This window comes from Silene latifolia, chromosome X (assembly GCF_048544455.1).
Source record: "Silene latifolia isolate original U9 population chromosome X, ASM4854445v1, whole genome shotgun sequence".
Classification (NCBI taxonomy): Eukaryota; Viridiplantae; Streptophyta; class Magnoliopsida; order Caryophyllales; family Caryophyllaceae; genus Silene; species Silene latifolia.
This window is the reverse complement of record NC_133537.1, coordinates 110,575,676-110,584,913: the sequence shown is the minus strand read 5'-3', so window position 1 is coordinate 110,584,913 and position 9,238 is coordinate 110,575,676. Positions and strand designations below refer to the sequence as shown.

The following is a 9,238-nucleotide window of genomic DNA, read 5'->3' as shown; positions in this document are numbered from 1 at the left end:
GTGTTTGATTTAGACCTGTTTAGTATGCTGCCGCCGAACTATAACGAACCGACCATCCTAGTACCCCTTCTTTTATCTGGTTTAACTGTTTATTTAGTTTATTGTCTTTAATTGCTATTAGTATAGACCAAATCAAATCAACCCCCACTTTTGTTACCTTAGACTAAATTAGACAATTAGAAATTACATTCGTCTCCTTGTGGTTCGACCCTGTTACCACTAGCCTAGGTTAGTTTTAATAGGAGATTATAAATTTTATTTTTGGTGCTCACAATGACGGGTATCAAATTTTGGCGCCGTTGCCGGGGAGGCAATTGTTCTAATTTTTAGTTGTTTTTATTTAGTCTTTCTTTAGTTTAAGGGACTTCCGTTCCTTAAACTTTTCTTATATTTTTTTTGTAGTTTCTTCTTATGCGCAGGTCATAGGGTGGTGAACTAGTACCATTTAATCCTGAGATCGATAAATCCTTGCGCGAGTTGAGACGATCACAAAGGGTATTACCGACGAGGAAGAGCCGAGTACTGCATCAAGCTACTACGAGAACGTTCTGTTCGAGGAAGATCCACCTACATCTCCCGCTTCAATTTCTTCATCCGAGACAGTCACTTCTCCAGAAATTCCAAATCATGGTGAAGAAGCAACCATTGCCGATCCTCGGAGCCGATACAAGTAACCTCTACAAAGGATTCGAACTACCTGGGAGGCGAGAAAATTCGAGCCAAGCCTTCCTATATTAACCTGGTTGAGAGAAACCGATTCGGGAGCTGCAAATGAAGATGCGGCCAAGCATATGGAGATTTTTATTGATTATTGCTTTGCTCTATACCCCGCCGACCGGTGTGACCCAAGACCAGATCAAGGAGACCATATTCATTTTCTCCCTTCGTGATGCTGCAAGGGAGTGGTATAGAGATCTGGATCGAGTCGCTCATGGGATCACTGACTGGAATTCTTTGGCCTTGGCATTCTACAAGAAATACTTCTCTGCCTCGAAGACGAATGCCATTAGAGCTCAGATCACGAGCTTTAAACAGGGGCCTGATGAGAACTTTCATGAAGCATGGGTCCGTTTCAAGAAATTGGTGCGAACCATACCGCACCATGGGTTCGAAAAATGGAGTCTTTGGAATCGCTTCTATAATGGGCGTATGACGATCGAGGGCTATTTTGGATCTCAGCCCAATGGCCGATTTGCTGAAAACATGGGAGAGACTAAGGGGTGGAAGATCATTGCTTGATTTGGCCACTCATAAGGTCAATATGGGAATTCGAGAGGAAACCGGAGGAGAGTCACGAATCTTCCTCTCATAGTTCTTTGCACTAGAAGCTCTCACTGCAAGGTTTGACAAATATGAGTTGGGAGGAGCTTCTAAAGGAGGAATGTACCATGTTAATGCTGTTTCAGACGGTCCTTACGTCTGTAGAAGATGTGGAGCTGAGGGGCATGTCTCAGAGAATTGTTCTGTCCCCTTCGAGTCTTGCGCTGCCTTTCAACATTATAGGCAGACAAACACGTACTATGAGCCGAATGTCCACCCCAACTTGAGGTGGAGTAGCCAGAATGTCCTGAATCCGACTCAACCTCCACAACAGCAGCATCATCAAGCCTATGTCCCTCCACATAAGCAGCCATATCAAAAGCCTCCGTATATTCCTCAGCAGCAGCAACAATCCCAAAATTCTGAGTTCACCGAGTTGAAGAACTTATTGCTGAAGGAGTCCCAAGCTAGAGAGGCCGGGATGAAGATGCTAGAGAGCCAAATTGCTCAATTGGCTAGCAAGAGTACCACTCGAGCTCCGGGACACTTACCGACTCAAACTGACCAGAAAGAGACCCTAAATGCCATAACTTTGAGGAGTGGGTCTACCCTGGAGGGACCTGCTATGGTCAAGGATGCCACTGCGAAAGATGAGGCAAAACCGAGTCAAAACAAAGCTGGAACGAGCAAAGGAAAGAAAAAGGCGTCTACCAGGTATATCAGTCGATCGACTGATACACCCGGTCGATCGACTGAAGTGCGGGTTACAGGAGCTTCTGGTCCTGTTCAACTCATTCGATCGACTGACATCACTGGTCGATCGACTGAGATCGCTGCTGACAGTGAGATTTTTTGCCTCCGATGCCCGACAACTTGAGGGATCATTTATTTCGGGGCACGACAGTCCCGAATATATTGGGGAAAGACTCGAGTGCTGATGGGTCAGTCCCGTCTCCGAAGTACGACCCGATGTCGATCAATGGTTCACATTTGAGACGGTCTGAAGAGGGTTCAAGCTTCAACAAGGAGAAAGTAGTGGACTTCCAGCCTAAGTCCACGGATATACCGATGCATGCTTGCGATTTAGAGGAGAGGGCTAAGCTTATCGCATGACCCCTATCCGAAAAAGACTAGTGCCGACGAAGGAACAGGTATCTTTCAATAAATTTGAAAAAGTTATTCGTAGCTTGAATGTGCAAGTGCCTTTCCTTGAGTTAGTTAATCAAGTGCCTGCCTATACTAAATTCATGAAACAACTCTTGTCTAAGAAAAAGTCACTTGAAAATGTGCATACTGTCGCATTAACCAAAGAGTCATGCTCTTATTTGTCTCACACTGCACCTCACAAGCTAGAAGACCCGGGTAGTTTTTCTGTTCCTTGCAATATAGGTACCTTCTCTATTGAGAAGGCATTATGTGACTTAGGAGCTAGTATAAGTGTAATGCCCTTGAGTCTTGCTAGGAAGCTCAAATTGACTAGGTTCGCAAAGGATGACATGACAAGATGAGATGGGACCGATCTGCGGTCCACCAATAGAGTCTTAGAGGACATCCCCGTGCAAATAGGGAAGTTCTTCTTCCTTGTTGACTTCGTCGTACTTGACATGCCCGAGGATGCCCATATTCCCATTATTTTGGGTAGGCCATTTCGCACACCGCCGTGCGATCATAGATGTTGGTTCGGCTACCTTGACTTTTAAAGTAGGGAAGCATTCTATTGTTTTTGCCCAACCTGCTAAGAAGAAGGACCCCATGTGGCATGTGACTTGCAATACGGTTTATGAAAAGAAATCTTATTTTATACTTCCTGATATGCCTATCACCAGTCCCATTCCTGTTGTAACCCATCCGCCCCAGATTGGGAGCAAATTGGAGGAAGATTTGTCTATTTCTGATATTGCAGGAGCTAGTTTGGGGAAGGAAGAATTGCAAGTTACTCCAGCAGCAAAGAAGCCAATCATCTCATGAGGCGGTCTTGGTTGCCTCAGCTATGGCACTGATGAGGAAGTTGATGACGAGCCGGTCAAGGCAAGGGAGTCCGATTTGGATTCTGACGAGTCCGAAGAGATCATTGACTGGGGAGATGATGAATGTGTTGATCCGTTGAGCCATACGGACGCGGAAGCTAAGAAGGGTGCAACTGATAAGATAAGCACCGTTGATGCTACCTCTAGTAGCCAGAAGCCGACCAAGTGGGCCATTCCGTGGCCGTTCTTGATCAACTACTAGTTGATCACATGTTTTATGAACATTTTATTTGCTTTTGTTATACACTTTTTATTGCTTTTGTGTGCGCGAAACTTCGCATCTTATTTGGTTTGCTTAGGATTTTATACGCTTTAGGCTTTACGTTGGGTTTTGCGCAATTTTGGGCGCGTACTATTATGCATTTGCAGGTTTTTAGACCTCATTAGCTCAAGTAATTGAGCAAACACGAAGGAATCTGAAGTACAACAGTATTTTCAGTCGATCGACTAGGCTATATAGTCGATCGACTGGTCTGCAGTTTCCAGGAGCTACTATTCCTTTCACCTCGATCGATCGACTGGGCTTTGTGGTCGATCGACCGACCTGCACTACCGTACCTGTTTACGACCTCTCTCCTGCTATGTTTGGTCGATTTGCGGAATTAAGGGAGTTTTCTACTCCACTTTATCTTCCGTCACTATTTATTTCTTCTATTTTTCTCAATTTTGCACATAATACCGCTTCATCATTGCTTTCTCGATTTATGCGTGGTACTTTGTTTGTCTTTTCGTGTACTTATTAGTAGCATCTTTGCTCTCTTTGAACCTCCTAGCTCCCGCTGGTTTGGGGAGGTTTCCTTTGCTGCGCTTAAAGTCTTGTGAGTTTCTAAGTCTTTACTTCGTGATTTATTTGTTTAAATTTCTCGCAAATTCCCGTTTCTCTTTTCTTCATTACATGATTTTGCACAATGGGGACTTTGTGCGATTTGGTTTGGGGAAGGGTTTGGCATCTCATATCATTTGCTTGCATTCATATTTACATTTTCTGCTTGCATTGTTTTTTTTTGTTATTATTTCATACTTATATACAAAAATCCAAAAAATTCAAAAAATTTCAAAAAATTCAAATAAAATGCACGTTTATTTTAGCATATAGTTCGAGTCGGAATGGTAGTATTTTAATGATGACATTGCATTTGCACCTGTTTTTGCCTAAGCCTTGCTTGATTAACATGTTATTAGTAGAATCATATAAGTGCATACCTACGAGTTTTCGTTAATTTATTTGCTGAACTTGAGACTTGACTTTGAAAATTGGCAAACTACATCATATTTCTGAGATTTAGAGCCTATAACTGGTGACATTTATGACTGGTTTATTTAGGAATGTGAGTAGTACTCCTTATGAGACATGTCATATCAATTTGCATAAATATGAACTTAATCTGCTTAATACCTGTTTGCATTCGGTTTGTGGTATGTCGACACATGTGGTAGACATTTTCCTTTATTCATTTTACCCATAAGCTCCACATTGCTAAAAATATCCTTTTTGTCCTATTTACTACATCCTACATTTAGCCTGTCCGTTGTCAAGCTAGTAGTTTAGTTGTTGGGATTGTCACTTCGTTTTTGGTAGCCAATTGCTCTTATTTGAGATTTTGTTGGAAGATGAAATGAAAGAAAGGAATGAAGGAGGAAAGAAGTTGAAAAAGAAAGAAAAAGAAGTGAAAAATGATTCGAAAAATGAAAGAGAAAAAGAGGTTATGTACTGTTCAAAGCAGTCGATCGACTGCCCATTATGGTCGATCGACTGGAGTTCGAAAGAAAAAGAAAGAATCGATTCGCATAAATTTAAAACCTTTATCTTATGGCGATTTTTGCTCCCATGTATTATTCATATCTTCAGGGGAGTTAGTTGATTACTTTCATACTGGAGACTGTGAGATTTGTGCTTGCTATAGCACCGTTTCATTTAATTTTGAGCAAGGAGTTGGATGTTGCCATATGGTTCCGTTTTGGTACTAGCTTGATCACCTGTACCTCCACTTTTCCATAAATGTTTTGCCTCTTCTTACCCATACCTCACATATCCACATATATACCTCGGCATGTGTCATGGTCTTTTGTTGGTTGGAATGCGTATGTACGGTTGTAGAGATTGTTTTCATATTATATTGCAGGCATGTTCTTATAGGTCGTAGTTAGGTGAGAGTCTGTACAAAATGAATTTTTTCTATCCTTTTATATATTCACCTGTGCTTATGTGTGATTTGAGCGACCCGTGAGAGTCCGATTTTATAAGTCTCTATGGTTGACGGTTCAGCGGTTTTTAACGACTACATAACTCGTTTGCATGATTCGCATTACTAGTTGATTGTTAGTTATTGCATTAAATTGGTTTAGGCTTTACATATTGTAATTCGCTCTGAGATTGAAGTCGTTCCATTAGGTCATTAGATCGAGTCTAGTCCTTGCTTGGGGACAAGCACGGGTTTGGTTTGGGGAAGTTTGATGCGTGTCTTTTATATGATGTTTTACATCCTATTTTCCACGCATTTCAGAGCTCATTTGTGTAGTTTAAGCTACCATTTCCCGTGTTTCCGTCTACTTTCGTGTTTTTGTATATTATTGCAGAAATGTGAAGAATCCAACGGAAATTGAGCTAAATCCATCCCCGAGTATCCTGCATTGTATTTTGACGTGAAGTATTTACTTAAGGAACGAGCTTGGTGCGCAATTCAAGGCCCAAAAGACAAATACACGAGAAATTGGAAGTCAAGTGTCGGCTACTTCAGCCGATCGACCACTGCCTTCAGTCGATCGACCAACTTGCGGGTTCCAGAAGCTACTGTACACTGCCACTCAGTCGATCGACCGCCACTCTTAGTCGATCGACCAAGCCGCTCTCCCAGACGAGAATTAAAAGATCGAGGAAACTCAAGCCCATTATGTTTAGGTTTTGATAATAAGTGTTACGTATATTTTCTATATAACGTAACCTAGAACATCAGATTATTCATTCAGTTTTTGCTAGTTCTTTAGCCAGTTTTCCAACATTCAATAATTAGGGTTTTTAAATACTATTTCGTACAATTACTCTCGCATTCGGTTTCTGGATCTCTCGCTGAAATTCCAATCGGTATTCTTCTGCTAATAATTCAGTTTGCTTTATTATTGTTTGTAGGATAGAATTGCTAGTTAGTTTCCCAAAACCGATTCATCGTTTATGCTAATTGTTTGTTCTATTATTTCAAGCATGAATTCTTCTGTTTATTTTATTAGTTTTATTGTTGTTATCGTCCTTAGTATGAGTAGCTAAATAGTTTGTGCTAGGATGTAGGGGAATTATAGTGTAGGCGGCAATATAATGAACACGGCCTGATTCGCATGTCAGTCGATCGACTGACATGCTTGGTCGATCGACTGACCTCTTGAGGTTTTCCCTCGTTTTAATTGATTTAAATGTTGTGTTTGACGAATCGAATGCATGCGACTAGTTGAATACTTAATATTTGACTGACCCATTAGATCGAGAGATAGGGACAGTTGTAAGATCACCAATTAAAATGACTAAACTATGCTGAGATCGAAAGATAGGTAAAGTTTAGATCGTTAGTCACTTTTCAGGACGAAAGTTAGTATTAGTGATATTAGGGACCTATAGCGAGATCGAAAGATGCTATTTGTTAAGAGTGGACCGAGAGGACCTCTTTATTTCCCGCCTCGTGTGTTTGATTTAGACCTGTTTAGTATGCTGCCGCCGAACTATAACGAACCGACCATCCTAGTACCCCTTCTTTTATCTGTTTTAACTGTTTATTTAGTTTATTGTCTTTAATTTCTATTAGTATAGACCAAATCAAATCAACCCCCACTTTTGTTACCTTAGACTAAATTAGACAATTAGAAATTACATTCGCCTCCTTGTGGTTCGACCCTGTTACCACTAGCCTAGGTTAGTTTTAATAGGAGATTATAAATTTTATTTTTGGTGCTCACAACGACGGGTATCAAATTTTGGCGCCGTTGCCGGGGAGGCAATTGTTTTAATTTTTAGTTGTTTTTATTTAGTCTTTCTTTAGTTTAAGGGACTTCCGTTCCTTAAACTTTTCTTATATTCTTTTTGTAGTTTCTTCTTATGCGCAGGTCACAGGGTGGTGAACTAGTACCATTTAATCCTGAGATCGAGAAATCCTTGCGCGAGTTGAGACGATCACAAAGGGTATTACCGACAGAGGAAGAGCTGAGTACTCTGTCAAGCTACTACGAGAACGCTCTGTTCGAGGAAGATCCACCTACATCTCCTGCTTCAATTTCTTCATCTGAGACAGTCACTTCTCCAGAAATTCCAGTCATGGCTGAAGAAGCAACCATTGCCCGATCACTCGGAGTCGCCGACAATGCGAACCTCTACAAAGGATTCGAACTACCTAGGGAGGCGAGAAAATTCGAGCCGAAGCCTTCCTATATTAACCTGGTTGAGAGAAACCAGTTCGGGGGAGCTGCAATGAAGATGCAGCCAAGCATATGGAGATTTTTATTGATTATTGCTGCTCTATACCCCCGCCGACCGGTGTGACCCAAGACCAGATCAAGGAGACCATATTCATTTTCTTCCTTCGTGATGCTGCAAGGGAGTGGTATAGAGATCTGGATCGAGCCGCTCATGGGATCACCGACTGGAATTCTTTGGCCTTGGCATTCTACAAGAAATACTTCTCTGCCTCGAAGACGAATGCCATTAGAGCTCAGATCACGAGCTTTAAACAGGGGCCTGATGAGAACTTTCATGAAGCATGGGTCCGTTTCAAGAAATTGGTGCGAACCATACCGCACCATGGGTTCGAAAAATGGAGTCTTTGGAATCAGTTCTATAATGGGCTGTATGACGATCAGAGGGCTATTTTGGATGCTGCAGCCAATGGCCGATTTGCTGAGAACATGGGAGAGACTAAGGGGTGGAAGATCATTGCTAATTTGGCATAAGGCTGAATATGGGAATTCGAGAGGAAACCAGAGGAGAGCTGCTGAATCTTCCTCTGTTGCTGCACTAGAAGCTCTCACTGTAAGGTTTGACAAATATGAGTTGGGAGGAGCTTCTAAAGGAGGAATGTACCATGTTAATGCTGTTTCAGACGGTCCTTACGTCTCTAGAAGATGTGGAGCTGAGGGGCATGTCTCAGAGAATTGTTCTGTCCCCTTCGAGTCTTGCGCTGCCTTTCAACATTATAGGCAGACAAACACGTACTATGAGCCGAATGTCCACCCCAACTTGAGGTGGAGTAGCCAGAATGTCCTGAATCCGACTCAACCTCCACAACAGCAGCATCATCAAGCCTATGTCCCTCCACATAAGCAGCCGTATCAAAAGCCTCTGTATATTCCTCAGCAGCAGCAACAATCCCAAAATTCTGAGTTCACCGAGTTGAAGAACTTATTGCTGAAGGAGTCCCAAGCTAGAGAGGCCGGGATGAAGATGCTAGAGAGCCAAATTGCTCAAATGGCTAGCAAGAGTACCACTCGAGCTCCGGGACACTTACCGACTCAAACTGACCAGAAAGAGACCCTAAATGCCATAACTTTGAGGAGTGGGTCTACCCGGGAGGGGCCTGCTATGGTCGAGGATGCCACAGCGAAAGATGAGCCAAAACCGAGTCAAAACAAAGCTGGAACGAGCAAAGGAAATAAAAAGGCGTATACCAGGTATATCAGTCGATCGACTGATACACCCGGTCGATCGACTGAAGTGCGGGTTACAGGAGCTTCTGGTCCTGTTCAACTCAGTCGATCGAATGACATCACTGGTCGTCGACTGAGATCGCTGCTGACAGTGAGATTTTTTGCCTCCGATGCCCGACAACTTGAGGGATCATTTGTTTCGGGGCACGACATCCGAATATATTGGGAAAGACCCGAGTGCTGATGGGTCGATCCTGTCTCAAGTACGACCCGATGTCGATCAATGGTTCACATTTGAGACGGTCCTCAAGAGGGTTCAAGCTTCAACA

The 9,238-nt window shown here is 42.5% G+C and overlaps 2 non-coding genes across 2 annotated transcripts; both read right to left on the bottom strand.

Moving 5' to 3' along the window:
- Positions 1–1,002: 1,002 nt before the first annotated feature.
- On the bottom strand, positions 1,003–1,109 carry LOC141625305 (small nucleolar RNA R71). The gene has a single exon (XR_012535091.1). It is a non-coding gene; the product is annotated as a small nucleolar RNA R71 (small nucleolar RNA).
- A 6,858-nt stretch (positions 1,110–7,967) lies between these two features.
- On the bottom strand, positions 7,968–8,074 carry LOC141625304 (small nucleolar RNA R71). The gene has a single exon (XR_012535090.1). It is a non-coding gene; the product is annotated as a small nucleolar RNA R71 (small nucleolar RNA).
- Positions 8,075–9,238: the final 1,164 nt, after the last annotated feature.